Source organism: Babylonia areolata, chromosome 26, assembly GCF_041734735.1.
Source record: "Babylonia areolata isolate BAREFJ2019XMU chromosome 26, ASM4173473v1, whole genome shotgun sequence".
In the NCBI taxonomy this organism is placed as follows: Eukaryota; Metazoa; Mollusca; class Gastropoda; order Neogastropoda; family Buccinidae; genus Babylonia; species Babylonia areolata.
The window spans coordinates 7,403,276-7,423,819 of NC_134901.1; positions in this window are offsets into that span (position 1 = coordinate 7,403,276).

The window sequence follows — 20,544 nt, forward strand, 5'->3', positions numbered from 1 at the left end:
GAAAGCTGGGCTGACTCTTTACTCCCTTAACGACTGACCCGCATGAGCGAATGTGAAGGTGACGATGATGTTGTTGTCTTCATTAACGACAGTCCAGTCACTCAGCAAGTTGTCCATCCGCGTCCCTTCTAATTCATCTCTTCTCACAGTGTTCGATGACACCACCCACCCTTGTATTATCATTTCTCTCAGTGTAATAAGTCTGTTGCTGCTGTCTGCAATGAAAGAAGGTGATACCTTGACCTTCCCTTCATTTGAAGGCTTCAACTTTTGTTGCAGCGTGTTGCGAAACCGCTGTGTGAACCTGTACCATGCAGAGACATCGTCGGGGAGTGAGGCTGAGTCCTTTTGGATGAGCGTGATGTGCAAGTCATAGACCAGCCCATGGATCACGGGCAGAGCTGTGGTGCACGTGCTGTTCTCCGTGGAGAGCACCTTGCCCGCTGTGCAGCTCACGTTGTTACACTGACCCTGAAACAGTTGACAAACCCGTCTGGTTCTCTTCATCCACCACAGCACAACCAGCCCAATGTTATCACACAGCCGTGCTTAAGCTACACACACACACACACACACACACACACACACAAGAAGAAAGAGGAGGAGGAAGAGAAGAAGAAAAGAAGGGTGGACAGCTTCTGTGAAGCATATATAAAAGATCCAAACAGCATTTTAATATTAAAAGAGGGAGAATATCAGATAGATATAAAAATCAAACAGAAAAAGGCACGTTTTTATTTACTCAGCATAGATAGAATAAAAATTTCCCAGTAAATGCAAAATGAAACAATTCTGACCTACAATATCAAATTAACTTCATCATCACACTACAAACCAGAGAGGCAAGGCCTTCAAGATTCACTACTTGTGATATGCACTAAAGGAATTAAGAAGAAAAAGAACAAAACAAAACAAAAGGATAATCTGGCAAACACACACACACACACACACACACACACACAATTTGATCTAGATCTTATTATGTGCGTTTGAAAGAAAGCAAAACAGTGGAATACCGGGAAAGCGAAATACCGGGAACGTGGGCTGCTTCGGATGGAATTGTTCCGTTTCGAGCATGCAATTTTCAATTCTACGAATAATCAATCTAGACGAAAAGCAGAAAACGTTATTTGGATTAATATATGTTAGAAGGTCCACTGGTATCACTAAGTAAGAGGACCCACAAGGTCAGTCAGTGGATGAGATGTTTGAAGTTAAACATAGAGGATTTTTCTGACCTTAGTAAGAAAGATGTGTCAGACTAACTGCCGAAGATACACCTTGTCTCAAAAGCCCACAAATACGAGCAAACTGTTTCTACCGTCTGATGAGAGTAAATAAACAGCTAGTTCTTTCATAACTGTGAAAAGAAAACAACAGGAATCTCCAAACTAAAAGTCATGCGATGGTCTACATTTCCAGAACTGTTCCATTTCATTTTATATGGTTTACTTTGTGACGTCAGTCAGCCAAGGCACGACCACTTGCATGTTAATTAATCTTATACCAAACTGCCGCCCCTTTCGTGTTAACTGAATGGACTATACTGCAACAGCTACTTTTAGACAGGCAGCGAGCAACCAACACATCCTTCGGTACCTCGAAACATCTCTGTCTGCTGGGAGTTGCTGTTATTTGTACTTGGCCTCCGAACGATATGGAAAACAGTACATTAAAGATTATGTTACTGTTAAAAAAAAACCTTTTAATTGTAATACATCTTTCAAAGCTAGATGATGCATGATTTAGACTTCCATGTGCGACGTGATGTGACAGAAATTGTGCTTGGGAAATCGATTTTGTGTATTTGTATGCTTGTTGGGGACATTTATGCAGAAAGTTTTTTTTTAGGCCTATGTGCAAATTTCTCTCTGAATAAAATTTCAGCTGCCTTCTTCGCCTCCTGTAAATAATTATATGTTATCGCGAATTATTCAGTGAATGCAGCACACTGCAATCCAAGATGTCCGCCTCCGTCGATTCGTGTGGGGTCTGTCAAATATGTTTGTTCTAGTCAATGTATTAACACCAGTAGAATATCAGTATGCAGTAAACACGTTGGTGTTGTAGTTAGCATCATTCTGAAGTGTAAATAATAGTGTAAGACCTTCCCACTGAGTATAAAAAACAAAAGCCTTCTTATGCCTTGGATCGTGTTTTAAAATGTAGTGATTTAGATCTGTGAGATCTGTTGTAAGAAAATTATCTCCCTTACTAATAGTTTTCAGCCAAAAAGTATACGTCCCATTAACAGGCACATTGAGAGATGTGTGTGTAGATGTAACTTCCACACTGAGCACATGAAGTTCCATTTTCAGCAACAAATATATTAATGAACAGCTATTGTTCAATGTGCCGTATGTCACAGAAAAATTCTAAGCTTTGTGTGTAAAAAAGATAAATGTAACAGTATTTTTTGTATGAAAATAATTAAAATCTATTTTGTGCCCTTCCCAGTGATGCAATATCATTATGATTAGAATGTATGGAAAGAACTGATCATTTGCTATTGTTGTGCCAAATTTGGTATTAACTGGATAATGTTTTCAGAGAAAATGAAATGTTAAAGTTTACCACGAACACTGTGACACAGACATTCATACAGACACACGCACAGATATCTGAACACCGGGTTATTACACAGACTCACATTGTTTGAGACTACAATGCAACCAACGATGAGAAAAAAGAAAATGTTGTCTCATAATGCGCAGAGACGACCGTCAAGAAAACATCAGACTACAGCCGAGAAACATACCCGGCCGACTACAGCACTGAACAACACCGACACCCACTGAGACAACGATTCCCTCCTGACTACGGCTGCGACATCATACGGACCACAGCATTGAACACCTGTCTACCACCGACAAAAGACAGCCGCGGACATCTGTCCAGAACAACTCGACCTTAAGGGCGTTAAGCCGAAAGGTCGTTAAACTCCACTTTGTCGTTTGCCAGTGTCGTGGAGGCATTACCACGAAGCCACCGCGCCACCAGGTGTTCTCTTAACTGCAACGGAGACCGTCAACACATTAGTTCAGCAAAGACAATGGATGATCACCAAAAATACTCACTAGACCGGATATCGTCAGTACAAAAACAGTACCCACAGCGGCGTTTGATTGGCTGTTCATGATGACGTTTACCACCATGTTGACTGAACGACGGCGCTATACTTACATTGCATGCACGCACGTACACACACACACACACACACACACACACACACCGAACGGATAAACAATATTCTTAAACACCCTGTTCTTAGCGTCCGTGTCTCCATACATTTGCTGTGACATCACGCACAAAACCCAAGCGGCAACGGAAGAGAAAGAAAACACTGTGGACGGTCATCAGATGCACCACGTGTTGGCGGCGTTAACGCCGACTTATTTCACACTGTCCGAATCGTTCAGCAAGTTGTTTAACCCCTTCACTGCTCAACCTTGGTGACACAATCGGAAGTGCTTTGTACACGTTTTAACTGCGCGATTGATTTCACTCACACACTCATTTATTGTATTGTATTGTATTACTTTTTTTGTCACAACAGATTTCTCTGTGTCAAAATCGAGCTGCTCTCCCCAGGAAGAGCGCGCTGCAACGCTGAGAGCGCCATCCTTTTTTCTTTTCTTATTTTTCTGCCTGCAATGTTATTTCCTATTGAAATGAATTTTTCCTATTTTGCCAGGGACAACCCTTTTATTGCCGTGGGTTCATTTACCTACGTTAAGTGCGTGCTGCACACAGGACATCTGTTTATCTTCTCATCCGAATGACTAGCGTCCAAACAACAACCTGGTCTACTGGAGAGGGAGAAAATATGGGCGAATGTGGACTTCGAACCAGTGCGCTCTCGCTTCATAGGCAGACACGTTACCACAAGGCCAACACTCCACTAGGTCTATATATAGAATGGTGATTGACATCCTAACCAGTGGGATCAGCCATTGTCGTCACAGCCAGGTGACAGCCCTTCACCCACCAGCATACACATCAGCAGCCAGGTGACAGCCCTTCACCGACCAGCATACACGTCAGCAGCCAGGTGACAGTCCTTCACCGACCAGCATACACATCAGCAGCCAGGTGACAGTCTTCACCGACCAGCATACACGTCAGCAGCAGCCAGGTGACAGTCCTTCACCGACCAGCATACACGTCAGCAGCCAGGTGACAGTCCTTCACCGACCAGCATACACGTCAGCAGCAGCCAGGTGACAGTCCTTCACCGACCAGCATACATGTCAGCAGCCAGGTGACAGCCCTTCACTGACCAGCATACACGTCAGCAGCAGCCAGGTGACAGTCCTTCACCAACCAGCATACACATCAGCAGCCAGGTGACAGTCCTTCACCGACCAGCATACACATCAGCAGCCAGGTGACAGTCCTTCACCGACCAGCATACACATCAGCAGCCAGGTGGCAGTCCTTCACTGACCAGCATACACGTCAGCAGCCAGGTGACAGTCCTTCACTGACCAGCATACACGTCAGCAGCAGCCAGGTGACAGTCCTTCACCGACCAGCATACACGTCAGCAGCAGCCAGGTGACAGTCCTTCACCAACCAGCATACACGTCAGCAGCCAGGTGACAGTCCTTCACCGACCAGCATACACATCAGCAGCAGCCAGGTGGCAGTCCTTCACCGACCAGCATACACGTCAGCAGCCAGGTGGCAGTCCTTCACCGACCAGCATACACGTCAGCAGCAGCCAGGTGACAGTCCTTCACTGACCAGCATACACGTCAGCAGCAGCCAGGTGACAGCCCTTCACTGACCAGCATACACGTCAGCCGCAGCCAGGTGACAGCCCTTCACTGACCAGCATACACGTCGCAGCATCCAGGGGGTTAAAAAGACATTTGATCATGATTATTTTGTGTGGCAGGGGAGAAGGTTATTTTTGGTGTTGTTTTTATTTGTTTTGCTTCGTTGTTCTTTTTGTTTTCATTCAACTATATTGGAGATGTTTGTGTTCCTTTTTCGTGCACCAGAAATCTGTGACTTTAGGTTTTCTATATTCAAATCTTACTCGGCTATATCTCTATTCACATTGGGTAAGTTACTGTTAGTGCAATTTGTGTAATTTGACATTAGATGTTCTTGTGTTCAGAAAATACTCTAAACGCAGCATCATTTCATTTACTTATTTACAAGTGCTTTATGTACTGTGTAACCTTGCCAGTATGTGGCCAATATTGTCGCCATGTATTGTTTTCCTTTTGTCCATTTTTGTTTTTTCCATGTGCCCCCATGGTGACTTTTTGGAATGAATCTTGACTTGATTTGATTATATTTCAGCAATGATGAATGATGATGATGGTGATGATGCTGCTGCAATGGGGGTCCATTTAGGTTTGGGACTACTTGACAAGGTTGCACTCTCATGATACATAAACCAGGCCGAGAGATACAGACACCTGCAGTGTTGATCTGGAAATTTGAGCAAACCCCCCTCAGACGAATCCTTGAAGTGAATGACCCTCGACTGTGTGTTTCCAGTCTTCTCATTTGAGTCCATAGCACTCTCAGCTCTGGGAAAGAGCCTGCCACGGGCCGAAAAATAGACACGTCTAATGGGGCTCGAACTCAAGTCTGTCCAACAGCTTCGCCACGGTGGCTAGTAAGTGTGTGTTCATTTTCTGGTTAAGGTATTCCTTTCAATATATGATCCTCGATAATTTGGCATCGTTGACAGCCAAATCAAGATGGCGGTCCGACAACTAATCAGACGCCGGTGTACGTGTTCTCTGTTGCTGCATGTTGACAATCAACACAATGTGAATCGTCGATAAGAGACGGCTATGTTGCACTCAAACCTGTCAAAATTGTCAACGGCGACTTTTTGTATGTTTAGTTTGCTGGTTGCTCGGTTGTGTGTGTTTGTGTTTTTGTCCTCTTTTCGGGTTTTTGTTTGTTTTTGTTGTTGTTGTTGGTGGTGGTTTTTTGTTTGTTTAGCTGGTTGGTTGGTTGATTGTGTGTGAGTGTTTTCTTCAGTTTTCTTCAGTTTAACGTCTATTCACTATAAGTGTTATTAGACGGAAAGGAGAAAAGTAGTGGATAAAGGAAAGGGAATACATGTGTCTATTAGTGTAAGAAAGTGTTCATCTTATGTAGTAGAGAAAAAGTACATTATAAGAAATTAAAGGCTAAAGAGATTGTCGTGTGTAATGAATGAGGTGTCATAGGAAAGAGAATATATGTATGCATATCAACAAGTATTAACTTACAACAATGTAAATATAAATAGCGACATTAATTAGAATACATCAAAGGAGGATACCAACTGGACTGGAGTTTACAATTTCCGAAAACATTCTAAGCAATGAATAATCATTCAAAATCATTTCAGTGACTGATGGAATATTGGTACAAGTCATCAACTACATCTTTAGGAATTAACTGTCTTATGCTAGGACAATGAATGAGTAGATGGTTTACAGTTATTTGCTTACCGCACATACAATTTATATTTTTAGAAAATTTTGTACGAAAGGCATTCAAACGAATTCTATACATTAGACTTGTGATTTGTCTTGAATGTGCTCTTGGTGTCAAATTTAGAAAATGTTTGGGATTAGCTGCATTCTTTGTGTTTACACAATACTGGTAACATTGATTATTTGAATCGATAAGCAATTTCCTAAATCGATTTTTAGATATATTTTCTATACTACTAAAGTATTCATGTAGATCTAACTGGATGTCAAGTTGTATTGCTCCTTCGGAATTACGTGCTGCTCTTCTGGCTGCTTGGTCTACCCACTCATTAGAAGATATTCCACAGTGCGAAGGTACCCAATAGAAAGTTATAGTAATACCCTGTTTTGTCAACTGATGAATAATATGTTTTATTTCCACTGTCATCTCAATTCGCTTCTTTGAATTTGGAGATTCTATAGTTTGTAAAACTGACTTCGCGTCTACACATAACAAAACATCACGTACAGTTTTCGGAATGTCTGAAATATAATTTAAAGCCATAAGTATGGCTATAAGTTCAGCTGTGAAAATGGAATATTGTCTACTAATACAGTATAATTTTTCTATTCTAAATGAAGGAATTACAAAAGCTGCTCCTGAATTACCATCTTCTAGAACAGATCCATCTGTGTACATTTTTAGATAATTTGAATCTTGATTGTGTAGGTTTTAACAGAAATGGTGACTGGTGACTTGTTCTTGGACAGATGTGTATAATCTATGTCAAAGGTAGCTGTACACTGCTCCCATTCAGGGACTGGTGAAAAAGTAGGTATTTTTGCAATTTGCTTGTCTTTTGTTTCCGTGGCACTAATGATATCTGATGCAAATGTATTAATGGATGTCATAGACCGTGTCGTCTTAGCTCTTTTAGCAAAATCTTTTTAGTGAACTCAAATTAGCTTCTTTTTAAAAGGTTTCATATGCGGAAGATTTGAAAACGAATTTCGCGGCTGAAGCTTTCCTTTGTTCATCAAGAGATAAAACACCTGCTTCTCTGTAAATTCCTAAATTTGATTAAGAATGGGCACACCAAGAGCGAGTTTATACGCCTTACAATCAATGCTTTGCAGCTTCTTTAACAAATGCAGTGGAGCACTGAAAAGTACGTCTTGAGCGTATGTCAAGCGTGAACGTACGAGGGAGGTAGCGAGAGATATTAACGCTTTGGTATCTTGCCCCTAGTACTGTTTACAAATTATTTTAAGGAAATTTAGACCTTTCCTTGCTTTATTTAATATATAGTCAATACGGTAATTCCACGAACGTTTTGGAGAAAGATAGACTCCCAAAAATTTAATAGAATGTGTATACCTGATGATAATACCTTTCATTGTAAACACAGGCTGTGTGTATGTGTGTGTGTGTGTGTGTGTGTGTGTGTGTGTGTGTTGTTGTTGTTGCTGTTGTTGTTGTTGTTTTGCAAAGAACAATGCATACATACATACATACATACATACAAGTGGGAAAAACAAAGAAAAGAAACGGATATGTTTTAATGATTATTATTTGAAGAACGGACAAAGAAAAAGCAGCACATTTATGACTGAAGGAAGATTCAAATTGTACAGGGCATTTGTAACACTTGCGATGTGTAAGTAAAAATATAAATCGAATATACATAAACATCAACAAACATCTGTCAGTCATAGTTTCTTCTCTATGTTTTATCTTTTGTTTATTTTATTTTATTCTGTTATATTTTGTTTTATTTCATTCCATTTCATTTTATTCTATTTTCAGTCGATCAGCAGAGAATGATTGATCTGCTTTCTTTCAAAGTCATTTGATCTCAGTTAAAGGCTTCGTTTTCTCCTAAAACTATTGCAAAAACGAAATGAGTCGCGTATGTTACGACAAATTGAAATGGGTGTGACATGTTTGAAAGAATGAACTGAAGAAGATTTATTCATTTAAGGCCATAGCCCCATATAATGATCCCATAATTTAATATATCGCACTATAGCTATTTATGTTAAGACCACAAACACATTCAATTACCACAACAATTATGATACAAGTGTCTCATTTGAAGTGCATTATGTAAATACTAGAGCCACTGCACAAAATTCGGTGACATCAATAAACATAGTCGAAATGACCATGGATATATATGCCATTCCTTTGGAATAAATTTAACTTGAAGGTATGTCTGAACAGGACATTTCAAAACAAAATGGTCTTCATCTGCTATGGATTCTCCGCACAGACGACGCAATGACTGTGAATGATTTTCGGATTTATAATGATACATGTGTATTTTTAGCTCTGAAATACACATTCTGAATTTGGTCAGTCACCCACTGGTGTCTGCTCATGTTACATAAAAAGTATCGCTTTACTGTGTGATTAGAATAATTAATCTGTTCATTTCACTTGAAGGAGAGACAGACAGAGAGACAGACAGCTATAATGGAAGAGAGAGGGGGGAGAAAGATCGTAGTAGCCCATGTCACCATCCACCATCCACCTGTCACACACACATACACACGCGCGCGCACGCGCGCGCGCTTTATGTTGCAAAACTCTAGTTTCTGAAGATTAGTTATCACTGCTAGTAGATAAAAGTTGAAGCAGCTGGTCAGCTCCGATCGTCAGAGACGACACTACCTTCTGGCGACGTGTATGGGAAAAGGGGTTGAGACAATACTTCTGTCACCACAGGTAAAGTTGGGAACGAAGCCTGCTTGCCGGCGACATATGTTGGGCGTAACAAAGCTGTTTGCGTAAGAGCCACCAACAGTAGGCCTTGATAACTGCTGGCCAAAGTGACTGTTTTCCTCTGATTCGAAGAACAATAATGAGCAGATGAACAAGATATACTGGGGAGTTTTAGTGATGGCGTGGGTAGCTGGGTTACTGGTGTGGTGTGAGGGGGTGGGCTGGATGAAGAACGGAACATCTGGTGCTGGGTGATGTTGTCAACACAGAGTATCGCCGCACTGTGCCGGGAGAATCTTTGATGGGGTAATGTGTGGGCGGGGAGGGGATGGGAGTGGGAGATGTGGACAATTGTGTGTGTGTGTGTGTGCGTGTTTGTGTGTGTGGCTGTTTGCGTGTGTATGTGTTATTCCTCCACCCTCTCCTGCTCATATCCCCTTCCCCCTTTTACACATCCCTCCTCCCCGATCCCCCAAATTTCCCCGAACTTGTCTAAATAGTGATGGGCTGACAGTCTTGGAGAACGTTTAGGCAGAATAAAACAAGTGGGATGACTGGCAAACATTGTATCTCTCTTTTTTGTCCACACACACACATATATATATATATGGAGAAATACAGACACACAATAACAAGACTGATGTAACCTCCTGTGCTGCAAATTACAAACAACTGTCCTCCAACTAGTTTCCTGCGGAAAGCTTCGACTGCCAAAGAGTACTCACATCTGTCAGAATATTTGGTCACGTTGCGCTAATTGTTTCCCCACTAACAGCCAGAATTTGTTTGCCTCTTTGTGTGTTTTTGTTTGTGGTTGTTGTTTGTTTTCTGTGCAACACATCATTGTGAAAGCTGTACTTTAATCCGTTTCCAAGCAGCTGCGACGTGCGCGCGCGCGCACACACACACACACACACACATATATATATATATACATACATATATACACACAAATTTTTTTTAACAGAATATGTGTTGGTTTTGAACTTCGTTTTATTCATTAAACCGATGTCCCATGTGCATCATGCACTTAGCGCACGTAAAAGAACCCACGGCAACAAAAGGGTTGTTCCTGGCAAAATTCTGTAGAAAAACCCACTTCGATAGGAAAAACAAATAAAACTGTACGCAGGAAAAAAAATTTAAAGAAAAAGAAAGGGTGGCGCTGTAGTGTAGTGACGCGCTCTCCCTGGGGAGAGCAGCCAGAATTTATCACAAAGAAATCTGCTGTGATAAAATGAAATAGAAATACAAATATATATATGAGTGTGTATGTGTGTGTGTGTGTGTGTGTGTGTGTGTGTGTGTGTGTGTGTGTGTGTCTGTGTCTGTGTGTGCACGTTGCAGCTGCTTGTGTGTGTGTGTTCAAGGAGATTTGGTCACTTTGCGCTATGGTTTCCTTTTTAACGTTCAGGATTTGTTTTTCTATGGTAAACGATCACAGTCAAAACGATGTTTTCCTTTTCTTCTTTCATTCTTTCTTTCTGTTCTTTCATTTCCGTCTTTCTACATTCAGGGTTTGTCTTTCAATGACAAAAATCACCGACAGAGTGATGCTTTCTTTTTTCTTTCTTTTCTTTTTTTGTTCTGAAATCCTCACTTTACTTCTATATTTCTTTCTTTATATTTTCGTACCATTTTTTCTTCTTCCTGATTTCAAACTGAATCTTCAATTAACTAGCTTGTGTAGCGCGGTGGCTAGCTTGACAAACTGGTAAATGTTTTATCTGTGTAAAATTTGGGCTGCTCTGCGGAACGTCGTTCATTTGTTTTTTGTGTCGTTTTTTTCTTTTCTATAAAAGTGATTTATCTTTTGAACTTTCTTATCAATCATGGAATCTTTCATATGTGCTAAGTACATGAAATATATCGGACCTAGGTTTATCGTCTCATCCGAAGGACTAAGATATAGACCATCATTCAAGGCTCTGAAAAGATGTTGATTCTTGCAGGAATTGAACCCCTGATTTTACGTTTGCTGGTCGGTCAGTTTGTGTACAACGCCACCACTATACTATGGCTGTTTCGCATCTGTTGTTGTGAACTGTCGTTCTGAAGGCAGAAATACGCGTGACAAAGAATGAAGGGAGGAAATAACATTTTAAAAAAGAACCAAAACAAACAAAATATTTGTTCATTAGTTCTACAAATAAAATATTTGTTCATTAATTCTATGTTTTGGTGGCTTCGATTCAACATCAAGTTGATCTGTTATTGAATGAAGATGCCAACACTAACGAAAATTTCTAATTTGCCACTTGTGAAATAAAGCACCAACACGAGTTGTCTGGTTTGTAAACTGACAATGCACATTTGTTTCCGACCCAGCTACTATCGACTTTCCTTCAGAAACCAACACACAATTCTGGGTTGTTGTTTTTTCCGATTTGACGCGTGGAAGCCACCATACTTTTGACAGCCCGGTCCCGGATATGATGGTGTTTGGCTGAGAGCAGTCATTACGTCAGTAACTTAACCATGATGTCACTCACACGCTGTCCACTGCTTAAAACTCGCGCAGCTTCAGCCTCCAGCCACACATGCCAGCGCTCCACACGGACCTCAGCTCACGAACCACAACCCACAGACAACTTTCAGTCGCGCTCCCCCCTCCCCCCTGCCTGCCAACATTTGGATCATAAGACCGAACGCTGAGAGATCCTTATATTGGGGTCTCTCTACAATATGCTTGAGAAAGGAAAATGAACGTGAAGTTACGATTATGTTCGTAGAATTGCATGAAATTTGAGATTTTTCAAGTTTCCAAAGCTGGTGGTAGGCCTACAGCGGAAATCAAAATAATTTTAATCTAAATCAGTTCAACCAGATGAATTCAATGAACTGCAACATGAATATATATGCTCGAACTGTTCTTTTTCTCTTGATGATTCTGGCGAAAGAAGTCGGGTGTGGCCGCCTGGAAAGCTCTACCCGCAGTCCAGCACCTCCAGTCAACAGGACTTCTGCTGAAGACTACCTCCTGAGAGGGAAATGCAAGGTTCACCGTGAGGTAGGAATACGGTGTTTTGATAAAGAATGCTTCCCTTGCTCATACCACTACTGTGCTATGGGCATATGCTGTCCGCAGGAACTGACGGAAGACACCAAGGACGCTGGTCAATACACAGGGTGCCTGGAGGGCGAGCTGGTCGGCATTGTTAGCTGTCCCGATGACTGGCCTCAGGATGACGACTTGCGCCAAGCATGTGAGATAGGCACAGGCAGATATACTCGAGACGTGCCGGTTTCCGACATGACGAATGACGTGACGTTTCGAAACAAGGACTGTGCGGCCTGTCACGGGGTTCAGAAGTACGTGCCGTGGACCCAGAAGGTGTCCTGTGACCACTTCCAGTATGTGTACACGGCGGTGACTGAGAAGGAACTGCTGGAGAAGGCTTCACAGAACCGGCCCACTTGCGAGGTAGGTCATGATCCGCCAGATAAGCTGCTGACTGAGAACTGTACAAAGGATGGAATCAATTGGTTTTCTCCGGAACTGATTAGTTCTTGCAATGTAACGGGGCTGTGGAAACATCACGATGCGGAAGTGGCTGACAGGTGTCTGCGATACAGTGCTGTAAGCTTGCGAGTTTATCACCCACCAGCTGGTAGACGTGAAACAGGCAAACTATTTCAGAACTTGTACTGTGCGGAATGTAATGGACTTCCTCCAACATCTAGAAAAGCCGGTTGTGGAAAAATAAAACCACCAAAACCTGAACTTCTTCCTATGCCTTTCACGCTGCTGTTGGGTCTGCAGGAATCCCCAGGACAACACCACGCCCCCAGCAATGCCAGTAGTTGTCCACAGGGCACCTGGCTGGATCCTGAGGTAGGTGGTTGTTCGTTACGTCTTTTCTCTGATTGTGGAAGTATAATCATTGTGCCAGAGTGTTTGGAGACGGAAAGTATTAACCCGTTTCTGAACAAAATATACTACTGATCTAATTTTGATTTCAGATTTCAATTCATTTTGAGATGTCATGGTTCTGTTTCCTTTTCTTTTCTTTTGGAGTAAAACATGTGCTTCATTATATGTGCATTCTATCATTTGAATTTGTCAAAAACATTTTGGATATATACATTCGGGGTGATAGACTTCTTTTCAAACCTTTTGTCATGTACCTCAGTGGAGATCCTGACCAAACATTGTCCATGCAGCAACATATTGGCTCCATCTGCCGTGCAGCTTTTATCCAAATTCAGTCAATCGTCAGCATTCCTTCGTATCTTTCAAAGACTGCCACGGTTAGACTTGTCTCCTCCGCTGTTACCTCGCGTCTGGATTACTGCAATTCGGTACAAGTGGGTCTTCCAGCTGATCAGATCAGTCGTATGCAGTAAAATCAGAACAATGCAGCTAAATTTGTAGCGCGGAATCTATGCTTGAGTATTTGACACTTGCTCAAACAGCTACACTGGCTTCCAATTAAACTCCGCATTCAGGTCAAAATTGCTACGCTCGCGCTTTTTTAATGGTACACTCCCGCAGTATCTCTCTTCTTCACTCACAATTTATAAGTCTTCCTGGTCACTTCCATCTTTAACTGAAAGGTAACTTCGGGTGCCGAACACTGATCTGAAAAATTTCGGTCACTGAACTTTAGAATGTTAGTTTCTCAGCACTAACTGTCTGATACTCACTGCCTGTTGACCTGCAAAAGCCACTTCCCTGGCTGTTTCAAGTCACAGTTGAAAACTTATCTTTTTATCTTTCCATTTGAGTAACAGCATAATTTGCTGTTAAAAGAGTGAAGGACGACGATTTCCAGTGTTGTGTGTATGTGTGTGTGTGTGTCGGGGGGGGGGGGGGGGGGGGGGGGGGGCGGGGGGGTGGAGGTAGTCTGTGTGTGTGTGTGTGTGTGTGTGTGTGTGTGTGTGCTGTTCATGATGCGAGGATGGTGACAGTTTTCTTCATGGTTTATTCTTTTTCTTATGATTGTTGTTTCTCTTGTGTAACATGTAATTTGTGGAGCGCCATCAGTGATTGTTTGTCATTTGAATTTTCTTGAGAACTATTGTTTTTTTCTTGTTATATTCAATTTGTGAAGCACCATTAGCCTCTTTGTGAGGGAACAGTGCTATAGAAGAGCTTTTTAGTATTATAGTATTATTATTATCATTATTTTCATATTATTGTCATTATCATTAAATACAAAGATTAGTGAGCGTGGATGGCAATTTACAAACAAATCTAAGAAAAATAACAAATGTTCTCGCTTTGGTTGTAGATTCAGTATTGATTCCAACAAACGTTTGTACGAGATAAAGTTCCAAAAATTAATGAATGGTTTGCATCGCTGCGTTGTATTAATCTGAACGTAGGTATTCTCTGGATTTAAGCTACAATTCAAAAGAGTGATATATTTTTCCATTTTAATTGTTTTGCATATATTGTCCAAGTTCCCTTTGAGACATTTTCCTTGTACAAGAGTTGTACGTTTTACGTCCCCTTCAATCCGTATGCAAATGTCATCTGTATGTTTCACGATCACCACATTAATTGGTGATGATTGTCACCACTTCGTAAGGTGGTGGTTCTTAAATATCTCATCCTATCAAAAATGTTTTACTTCTGGATGATGCTGACTAGCCGATCAGACTGTTTTCTTGTCAAATTAAAAAAAAAATATCTGCTTTGTTTGCGGCTGAAAAAGACAGCATCAAAAACCATCAGCCAGAAGTGCATGACGGGGTTGACATAAAACTTTACTTAACCACATAAAAAAACAAAAACACCTTTTATTTATTAATTAAAGTCGAATGATCACAAATGGAAGAGCATTCTTTGTTCATTATGATCGATGAATTAGGATCAGATTCGTCCAGATGTATGTCAAAACGCAGTAACTTCATAATCAATGCAAATGTCAGTTTAGAATTTTGGAAGCAAGTCTTTTTCCTCCTCAGATTCAATTGAAAACATATTGTCTTCTTTCTTCTGGATCAGAATGTTTTTGTTTGTTTTTTGTTGTTGTTTTGTTTGGGTGGGGAGGGGTGGGGGTGTTGCTGCTTTTTAAATTTTGTTTTCATGTATTTTTTTTTTTTTTTTAGCTTTCATTCCTTTGTCGCAAAACATAGCATGATAACTGATTCTATGGCGTGTACTAGCTTCATTATCACGTATTTTCCCCTTGCAATGAGGGCTATATTTATCTAGGAAAAAATCGTGTAATCAAATTCCACATCAAGGTGATCAAAGTCGCAAAAATACATAATCGAAATATCAAAAATACATAATCAGTTTCCATCAAAAACCAGTGAAGCAATACACAGTAGAAAACTACTTGAAGGAGTTTACATAACGCTGACAGTTGCTTCACAATAGCTACATTATTCATTAACTGTGAGGGATTTTTAGATTTTGCATACCCCCCCTTCCCAGTGCACACACACAGACACACGCACACATTAATACTGTCACATCTCATGACAAATAAGATATGAGTGCTCAACCCCCTCGTTCACCCACCCCATTCTAGCTAGAGAGCAGTGTGGGTTGTGCTGTTTGCACGAGATTCTGTCTGTCTCAGTTCAGGCTGTCACTGAACTGAGATCAGCCTCTTCCTTGTTGACAAATGACAAGATTCTGGGCTTTTCGCCCGCGACTGTCATAAGAGGCAGCCGTGCCAGTCTTTGGCTCTCCTCAGGGCTGTTTGCCCGTCTTGACGCTTGTAGTGGGGATCAGTTTCCTCCGAGTGGTCGTGGTCTCTGTGTTCTGTGTGAACTTCCAGCCTTGGGGTAGTGGTACCTCTTCTGGAAGTGTTTTCAGCGTTCCCACTTTCGTGTTCATCCACTGACTTCCCTACCCTTCCACTGACCCTCCACTGTCTCCCCGGGAACCCCTCTGCCTGCCTTTGACTCCCTTAGTCCAGGCCTCCGTTGGCTGCTGCCGCCTGCCGCTGGCTTCCGTCGCCAGCGTTCTCTGGCCTGGCGCTCAGCCGTCTGGGTGTTCGTCTCTTCGTCTTCGTCGTCACTGCTCTTAGTCTTCGTCGTCACTGTTCGTGTTCGTCGTCGCTGTTCTTCGCGTCTGTCGTCACTGTTCTACGTCGTCGTAACTTACTGTTCGTCTTCGTCGTCACTGTTCTTCGTGTTCGTCATCGCTGTTCTTCGTGTTCGTCGTCGCTGTTCTTCGTCGTTGCCACTTACTGTTCGTCGTCGTCGTCACTACTTCGTCACTTCATCATCAACGTTGTGCTTGTTTCCATATCTTAAAGCTCTGGGGTTTTTTTGTGGGTTTTTTTGTGTGTGTTATTATTTATCCATTCTGTTATTAAGTGTTGTTGCAGCTGGGGTTGTGGTGATTGTTTGTGGGCAAGCTAGGTGTGTGATTAAACAAATGTATGTGAACCCTGAATTGTTGTAGGCTGTGTTTGTGTTGTCTGGGTGTTAGTGCTGGGCTGGGTGGGGGTTTCTAGTCCGCTCTCTTATAGAGCGTGACAAATACCCATAAACAATCGTTCTAATAAACACTTTGAGAGAATATGGTGTGTCAATAACAGTATTTCACACAATTTGGTTTAATTCTAACAACAAATCAGCATCTAAACATTATCATGACAATGAACATCATCTGGAAAGAGTATAAACTCACACCTGTATGCACAGAGAGCGTGAGAAAGAGAGAGAGGGAATTAGGGAGATGGAGACTGCGGAAGGGGGTAGGATGTACATGCAAATTACTGTTGAAACAAATTTTCCTACAGAAACCAGTTTGGGGTAAACTGAACAAATTTGCCATCAATACAAGCCATCGCCTTGATATCCACATAATTACTTTTTAAACTTGCTACGAAAACCCGCACATTTGGCAGTGAATTATTCATGTAACATTTATAGATATAAGACTTAACAGTACCAGAATGAAGTCAAAACCTTTGTCTGTAATCACACCCTTTTTATATCCAAATAGTACCAACACTTTCAGATAGGACCAAAGAATTACAATGTACACAGTTTTCAATCAGTACCTTTGGTACCTTAGTCCAAAACGTTTGTGTGATTTTACAATTCCACAGCAAATGCTGTATGGTTTGGACAAAAAGGAACACAGTGGATCTTTAATGATTCTGCAGTCAAACAAAAACTTTTCTTGTAAGCAACAACTGGTGTAAAATACGAGCCTGAAATCACTTCAGTTTCACATCATGGAATTTGAAACAACGTAAAAATGTTTTTTTTTTTTCATTTCAGATCATGAAACCATTCATTCCACTTGACAACTGCTGATGGAAGTATGTCTGAAGAAGGAAGAACAGATTGTGTTTGTTTGCTTCCTCCCGAGACCACCACCCAAATTTTAGTTTCCATTATGCGATAATTTGGGGACAATTCGGAATGATATGTTTCCCTGAATTGCTCAGTAGCACGTATGATACCTGAATACAAAAGAAAGTTTGTTTGGCTGTGGTTTTGAAAGTGGTCTCGGAAATCTGCAAAAGTAAAGAAGCGATTATTTTCCACATCAAACAACTGATTTTTTTTTAAATCCATTTTGTACACATTCTTTCACAAACACTACTCTCCTGTCTCTTATAATGTTGGCATTGTAATGAATGCATTCTGCCATGAACTCGGAAGTGTTATGAGGTCGACATTTCAAATATAACCTTTTCAGGTGTTTCAGTACATCCAGCCAAAAACAATTATTATCTGTTGCAAACCGTGTAAAGATGGTTCTGCCAAAACTGATCAATAAAGATCAAAAAGGTTTTATGTAGGGACTTTATATTGCTGAAAATATCCGAAAAATAATAGATGTATTACAGTATACAGAAGAAGAAAATATTCCTCAGATGCTTCTTATGGCAGGCTTTAAGAAGGCGTTCGATAGTGTCTCTTGGTTCTTTTTGCATAAGCCACTCAAGTTTTTCAATTTTGGCCCAGATATAATTCAGTGGGTTTTCACGTTTTATAAAATGTCACTTCCTGTCTCTCTATGAATGGTCAGTATTCTAGATGGTTTATTATAAGAAGAGGGGTGCGACAGGGAGACCCACACTCTCCTTATTTTACTTAATTTATGCAGAGGCAAAACATTAATATCAAGGAAATATCAGTTTGCTGATAACACAAGTTTTTGCCCTGACAGCAGTAAGGAGTTATTCAAAGAGTGTGTCAAAGAACTAAAACTTTTTGAAGAAATATCAGGCCGAAAAATAAACACTGAAAAAAAAACAATGTTTTGTGGATTGGAAGTATGAAAAATTCTCATGTACGATATCTGCGAGATGAAAATTTTTGCTGGAATCCTGGAATTTTTAAGGTTCTTGGAATTTTGTTTTCTACTGATGTTGGAAGAATTGTGGATGTAGATTTTGAAGGGAAAATACAAAGGTTTCGCAGATTATTACTCAAATGGAATAAATGTCAGCTGACCCCACTTGGCAAAATAACAGTATTAAAAACCTTGGTATTGTCAAAGTTTACGTACCTGTTTCTGAATCTGCCAGATTCACCTCCATACGTTATTAAGAACTGCAAAATATTCTTTTTACTTTTTTGTGGATGGTAAACCAGCAAAGATATATATATATATATATATATATATATATATATATATATATATATATGACCAAGCACTATGCTTGCTCCAATATTTGCCTCATGCACAAGCTGTATTAGCTTGCCTCACGCACAAGCTGTATTAGCAGACGACGTTTTTCCCTCCTTACCCGCGCCCAGAATGTGTGACGTCACTCCGCTTACATCATTTTGTCCTCGCCAGACCACCGGCTGACGACTCGACCAGTGTCGCGTCGCGGTACGTCATTGGCTGAGAGCAAACTTGTGTTTCTGTTCCACCGTAATTAATTAATACCTCTTTTGTCAGATCAGTAAACTACAAGTATTATATACAGGCAGATACGGCGCAATTCCATCTTTAAATCTATTCCATTTATGTTTGCCTACGTTAAAATGATTTAACGCAGTTTGTAATTTTCAGCGACGAGCTCGTTAAAACTGACCCTGTTCAGGTGACTTAAATTAAGATTATAAATTCATCTTAAATAATCAACACTTCATTTTATACTCATTATAAAGTAGGTGTTGAGCTCTTTCTTTTGCAACTTATCCGACGTAAATCAGTTCAGGAATCGTTTAGAAATCTGTCACTGAACACCTTGTACAAACACAGTTGTCATCAGATTTTCCGTGATTAGTGACGATCTGTTCGCAGCACACGTGACGGACTTTGGGGTCCCATTTGTGACTGGCCTCTATATGTTCCTGGCCTGTGCATGGGATCTTGTCTATCCTTTCAATTAATCATATTTAGTTAAGTCTTTTGTGCCGTACCCTTGAGTAACCACTCGGTACACGGCCACAAAAGTGGCGTCACCGACAGGATTAAGATCCTTCAAAATATCTTCAACAGGATAAAGATCCATGGTTATAAGATAGTCCAATTATTCCCTTTAAGGTTTCGATTCTTGTATCCAAATTCAATCCATCCCAAAACCACAGCCCTTTGCCACCAAGTGTACCTTGTTACAACTTGGTGCTGTGAGCATAGGATGTGCTAATTCTCTATATCTCGTAATAAATCAAAGCTCCTAGCCAAGCTAATCTCTATACACTGTTACATACTTGGCACTGCGAGCTAGGATCATACAGGGACAAGAGGTTACATTAACAGTCACATAGGGATAGTTTAACATAGGAGAAGAGAGAAGACAGTGCAGCAGGTACACAAGTCCACAAGAAGAAACGTCGCCCCATCAAGATGGCTTCATCCGACTTCCTGCCCAAACTCCCGACGCTATCTGGTGAGGAAAGCAGCACAGAAGTCGATGACTTCGTCCAGGAGGCCAGACTGATACTCCAGCTACAGCCCCTGGATGACGCGACAGCCTCTCTCTGGCTGATCTACGCCCTTGCCGGCAGAGCTCGCCAGCAGATCGTCAGGCTGCCAGCGACCGAAGTGGACACCCCAGCCAAGATCCTTCACATCATCAAAGAGAACTGGGGAGATCAGAGAGACGCCACCGACCTTGCCACTGCATCCTTCAACAGACAGCAGCAGCCCAAGGAGACAGTGATCGACTACACATCCCATCTTCGGCACCTATGGACCAAGGTCAACAAGGCCGAAGACGGGGTGATGCAGGTGCCAGCAACCATCCTTCGTGATGCCTTTGCCAGAGGTCATCAGCCAGCTGCACTCAGGCGCGATGTCAGGTGCTTCATACGAGACCACCCTGACACCACCTTCGAGGCAGCGAAGAAGGAGGCCCTTCGATGGCTGAGGGAGGACAGCCACACCTATGACACCTGCCCCGGCGTAGACAACATCACTGTTGTCCGCCTACAGTCTCAGCTGGCCACACTCGCAGCTGAGAACACCAGCCTGCGACGTCAGCTGCAGTCACCCATGCCAGCACA